The following is a 6431-nucleotide window of genomic DNA, read 5'->3' as shown; positions in this document are numbered from 1 at the left end:
TACACAGTTACTACACAGTTACTACAATTCTGAGTGACTTGCTGCAGCACAACTGGTCTCGGCTAAAAAAAAGGGGGTCAACATAGTTGGGGTAGAAAGTCTTAAAATATAGTATGTTTGATAGGATGTTGATCGCCTACCAGATTTGTTGTTTGTCGGTCCGATGTGTTGATCAAGATGAAACAGAAGGCGATATGCTCCTTCACCTATGAATTGTCATTGAGCGACGGTTCATTTATTTACTTTAGCAGGAAGTAGCATTCAATAGGGGATCAAAAGCAAACATAGAATGCCAAGTTATCATTCGGATCGGTTATACGAGGTATGATCCAAACAAAATGATCAACTGTGATTTTTGCAGAGACTGTTTGGCGTATATGACCCACAATACAGCAGTCATTAGAACTACTCTTCTCCTACATTAATGCAAAGTCACAAGTGACTAAGCCAATCAGAAGAGGCCTTAAGATGGCCTTATTTGGGGTTACTTTTTAGCTCTAATTTGATGGCTTTTTTTAGGTCCTGGGTGCAGTGAAACTTGTTGGCAAAATGGCTGATATTCAAAGAGGGTATAACCAGACTCACAAGGGGTGTAACCAAGTCTGAAGAATGTGTGAGGCAAAAATGGGATCATTTGGTCTTTTAGAAATGGAGCTACGGCCCTTCTCATAAACGAGAAGGGCAGTCGGGGTTTCGCAGTTTGGTAGCTGACGGCTAAACTCGTTAAGTAAGTTTGGGTAAACAGGTTTCTGCATAGTACGTGACAATGACAGTGCTTTTAGTAGACATAATATCGACAACAACGGTATCTTCGTGGTCGAAAAATACAGCGAATAGCCCTGTTTCTGCTTTGAAAACCTCGCTTACAAATGTGATGCATCTCGTCATTTTGGCCTGGACACACTTTGGTTCTGTGTTCTCTGGCACTAGAGTAGAAGGAAACCAAAGTCTTATAATCAGTGACTACAGTGACACAAACTTTGGGTCTACTGGGTTCACAACGGTTGAGCAGATCGCATGCAAGAGGACCCTGATGATCCTTCTGCCTCTCTGTCTGCTAATGGGGCACCCATTTTGCGGCCAGCTTTTGAAGCGGAAGATCATTGAGTAGAATTCTCTGGACTGTTCCATAATTATGAAAGTTTAAGTTTTGCACTTTATACTTGCATGTACACTTTTTAATCTTAGTTCTTTAAGTTTTGACACAGCAGCTACATTATTCTCGTTTGAAGCGCTCTTCGGAAGTTCTTTTGGCTTGTCAGAGTTATTCCCCTTTCCCCGGTTTCGATTTCCCTTTTCGTTTGTCCGATTGTAGAATATGGAACAGCTTCGATTCATGTAACGTTCTCCAGCATTGTAGACATTTCCTTTGTACCATAATCCAGCTACACTCTTTCAAAGAAGTAAAGATTTTGTATGGCGCTTGACAAAAGACCCCGTTTTGAAGCACAACCCAAGAGTGACGTATTTTAAAACCTCGTCATTTATGACGTATTAACCTATGACGTCATCTCTTAGAGGTATACCAGTTAAAATGGTTGGCCTTTCAAATGATATATTACTATTTATGATCAGTGGTCTGAGACTTGTATAATCGCGGTTTGATCATTTTGTTTGGATCATACCTCGTATATAATATGTTTCACAACAGAAAGCGGTAGTAGTGACCAGGACCAGAATGGTTAATGTTTTGCACAGATGAATTGTAAATTCAACACGTTTTAGTGTGTGTGTGTGTGTGTGTGTGTGTGTGTGTGTGTGTGTGTGTGTGTGTGTGTGTGTGTGTGTATGTGCGAGCGTGCGTGTGTGTTTGTGTGTGTGTGTGTGCGTGTGCGTGTGTGCATGTGTGTGTGTGTGTGTGTGTGTGTGTGTGTGTGTTTGTGTGTGTGTGTATATATGCGTCTATGAGTGTAATATGTGTGTGTGTGTGTGTGTGTGTGTGTGTGTGTGTGTGTGTGTGTGTGTGTGTGTGTGGTGGATTGTTTGTTGTTTTGTTGCTATCATTACATTTTTACTGCGACAGACCACTTATTATTTAATACTTTTGCAATAAGATTCATTTTACATTCAACAGCAGGCGGAGGATTTTCTTCTTCTTAAAGGGAAAGACTTACCGAAAAAAAAAGACTTATTATCTCGGATCTGCCTAGGTTTTACCGAGGTTTTACCATGATGTTAGGCCACACCTCCACACCCACACATGCTGCATAAACTTAGCAAAACATGATTGTGACATTTCCTTACCCAACTAAAACACACATTTCCGAGTCATTTCATTCAAAGTGTGTATGTTATCACAGGCACTTAACATAACTATCTGGCACACTTTGTTGATCTCAGATTTCTTTTGACCGCCGATCAACTAAGGGTAAGTAACCCCAATATCGACCTGACAAAAAACCATAATGTGCCAATACAAAATAAAGGACAATTCAGGGTTGGCGCAACTTGGTACCTTTTTACATTTGAGGAGAAAGTCAAAACCATGATCTTCCAAAACCATGTTAATCTTGCCTCGTTCTTGTGCGCACCGTTGAGGGTTAAACCATGATATAAAGCGCTGTATTTCACCGATGTATTGTAAATTGCGTTGGCACTTTTGTAATGTTATGCCTACACTGATACGAGAGGTAGTTTAGGTGGGGGTAATAGTTGGTCAAATATCATCCCTGGAAAGGTTCTAGGATCGAACGGTTCTACCACTCAGATTAGAAGAAAACAGTTAAGGGAAGGTGAAGATCGTAAAACCGATCGACACACGTACATGCACGCAGGCAGGCAGACAGACACACAGACATATGGACAGTCAAACAGACAGACAGACAGACAGACAGACGGACATGCAAACAAACGCACAGGCAGACAGACAGACAGACATACAAACCAAACTGAAGCAATAGGCGAACTTTCAAAGAAACACCCACAATCGGCCACAGACACTTTAACCACAAAGTTCTTCCAGTCCCGTCTGTGGTCCGCCACCCTCCTCCCTCCTGCCAACCCCACAGCCACCCTCCCCCCCTCCCCCTAGTCCCGCCCACCTCCTCTAAACCCCTCCCCACACCTACCTCTTCTCTTTGTCTTCACTGTACATATCTGTTCATGCTGAGATTGAAGAGCTGTTCAAGCTACAAGTTTTAATTTGATAAAGCTATATGCAGACTACCGCAGATTTGATTACATGGAAGTACGTAATACTATTGATCTGACCGCTACCGGGAAGTTTATGGCGACTTTTAAGAAACGGAAGAATCCGGGGAATCCACGGCACGATTTGATGAAAAACGCACTAAGAATATGGTAACAAATTAATTCAAAGTGAGTAAATGCGCTTCAGGGCGTTGCTTTCTGTCCTGTGTTGGAAAGAAAAAGTAGTCTGGAAGCGTCGCTTGGAGGCAAGATCTATGATGCCGCGGCCTAGTAACCGCATAACGTGCACAAACAAAGGAGGTAACTCTGTGAAAATAACCCATTAAAAAGTGTCCTTTCTTTGCAAATGTTACCTTTTTAAACAAGTTTAAAAAAAAAACTCACAGCAAAGTAGTACTCCCGCGCTGTGGCATTATTTGTTACGCAGAATTTTATTGTATTTGGAAACAATCTGAAGATCTTGTTTTTTTTTAGGTATCATCCCTTTAAAAGCTCTTCAGTAATTCGCAGCTGTTGCCTCCTGCCCTGTATGTCATCAACCCCCCCCCCCCCACCCCCCCCCCCCACCCCTCTTTTCTTTTAGTCTGGCTGTGGGACGGCTCAGCATGAGGGCAGTTAACGATTTTTTTTCCCGAAAGGAATTTGAAAAAAAATAGACGGGATAATTTATTTACACGGACATTCAGATTACCCCCCCCCCCCCCGGAACCCACGCCCACTCCCACCTCTAAACATACAAATCGAATGATGTATATTCTTATTATCAGGTGGCAAAAGCAAAAATATATCATTTAGTTTGGTATTTACTTGTACTTCAGTATTCACATCGTCATTTATTTTTTGCCAGTTTGTAATTTTGTTATCTTTTGCTCTGTTTGATTTTTTTAAAATTTGCTTGTTCTGTTTTTGTGTGTGATAATATTTGCTTTTATTGTGTGGTGTTTGTTTTCAGTGGAGAAGACTAATTAAGATTGTTAAGACACACGAATCGTTTTCAACGAAATTTCCAAGTGTAAAATAAAACAAAAACAAATAAAAGCAGATACATCAGGACAACGGAGAGAAGGAAAACGAAACAAGAAAAGACATAAATACAAGAAGAAAAGAAACAAAACAGAGAAAGGCAAAACGTAAAGAGTAAAACATGGGAAGACAAAAAAAAAAGCATCAAGCCATCAAGTAAAGGCCTGGGTGTTTAGAAAAATAATTAAGATAGGCGAGGAAACCCTGTCCCTTACTATTATCGACCCAGCTAGCAAACTACAGCTAGTTTCCGTTGGGAACAGTTAAAATTGGCAGTGAGAAAGCTCGCCGGATTTATAAATAGCGTCAAAGCCAATTATCCGTTGGCGTTGGCAGGATCCTGCTGTTCTTGACAAAAAAAAAAGTGTGTGGGGAGCAGGGGTCAGAGACAGAGAGAGACATGGAGAGAGAGAGCCAACGAAGAGGTGGTGAACGAATTAGAATATACTCTGTTTTTATTGTTATTGACGTTTTTTGTGCATTTTTCTTGTCTTCGTCGTTTTTTGAGTTGTTTGGTTTTGTTGTTGATGATTTTGTTGGGGAGGGTGAGAGAAAAAATAGGAGAGGGGATGTTGATTTTAAGGGTGTGTGTCAGTATTCAGAAGTGTGCATGTGTGCGTGTGTGTTAGTGTGTGAACTTGTGTTTGTGTGTGTGTGATTTTTAGTTATGTTGCGCATGTACGTGCGTCCGCGTGTCTTATGTATGTGTGTGTGTGTGTGTGTGTGTGTGTGTGTGTGTGTGTGTGTGTGTGTGTGTGTGTTAGTGTGTATAATAATGTGTGTGTGTGTGCGTATGCGTGCATGCGTGCGTGCGTGTGTGTGCATGTGTGTGTGTGTGTGTGTTTGTGTGTGTGTCTGTGTGTGTGTGTGTGCGTGCGTGCGTGCGTGCGTGTGTGTGTGTGTGTGTGTGTGTGTGTCACAGTGTGTGTGTGTGTGTGTGTGTGTGTGTGGTAAAGAACACATCATTTTTAATATAATACAGGACTGGGTGGCCGAGTGGTAACGCACTTGCGCCCGGAAGCGAGAGGTTGCGAGTTCGACCCTGGGTCAGGGCGTTAGCAATTTTCTCCCCCCTTTCCTAACCTAGGTGGTGGGTTCAAGTGCTAGTCTTTCGGATGAGACGAAAAACCGAGGTCCCTTCGTGTACACTACATTGGGGTGTGCACGTTAAAGATCCCACGATTGACAAAAGGGTCTTTCCTGGCAAAATTGTATTGGCATGGATAAACATGTCCACCAAAATACCCGTGTGACTTGGAATAATAGGCCGTGAAAAGTAGGATATGCGGCGAAATGGCTGCGATCTGCTGGCCGATGAGAATGCGTGATGTATTGTATAAAGAAATTCCATCTCACGTACACGGCATAAATAAATCCCTGCGCCTTGAATATGTGCGCGATATAAATTGCATAAAATTAAAATAAAATAAAATAAATCCCTGCGCTTAGAACTGTACCCACGGAATACGCGCGATATAAGCCTCATATTGATTGATATAAGCACACATGGAAACACAAACAAATAACACAAACACGCAGCATATAAATCAGCATGCAACCTTTAACACACACAACAACATACAGACGAACAAACAAATAAACAAAGCAACAAACAAACAACGAAGCAAGCAAGCAAAACAAACACAAACACATACAGCTTACCACAGTCAGTACTTCTCTACCGACATTCTTCCAATTTCAATCTCTTCTTCATTTTCTGATCAATTCCGTTGTTCATTCTATTCCTTTCCCGTTTAATAATTCGTTTCGATATTCTATCTATGTCTCTGGGTATATGTAGAGGTTACATGCCGAGTCTCAGTGATTATCAAAAATAATGGTCGAAGTTAGCGGATCATGAAAAATGCGAGCTTTAGCGAGCTTTTTCATGACCGCGAACTGAGACCATTATTTTTTATAATCACTGAGACGAGGTGTGTAACCTCTTTATTCCTCCTTTCTTCAGTTATTCAAAGAAAAGAGGAGTTTTTTTGCGAAAGTTTGATCGAATCCTATTCTCTCAACCAGTCAACCTGCGCAGGCGATCGATTAATGCGCGGTTGTATAGTTCCGTGCAAATCATTCCATTCTGTTAACACTTCTTGTCAGTTTTCCTATTTTGGGCTAAAATCAAGTACACAGATATGCTGTTATTCTGCTGTGGCGGCAAAGGCAGATATTGTGTGTTCTGTATATGTTTTGGTATCGCTCAGGATAATGTTTTTTCGTCAAATGGGACTAGCAGACGAACTTTTGCA

Source organism: Littorina saxatilis, unplaced genomic scaffold (assembly GCF_037325665.1).
Source record: "Littorina saxatilis isolate snail1 unplaced genomic scaffold, US_GU_Lsax_2.0 scaffold_624, whole genome shotgun sequence".
NCBI lineage: Eukaryota > Metazoa > Mollusca > Gastropoda > Littorinimorpha > Littorinidae > Littorina > Littorina saxatilis.
The sequence above is the reverse complement of the archived record's forward strand: the minus strand, read 5'-3'. Positions refer to the sequence as shown.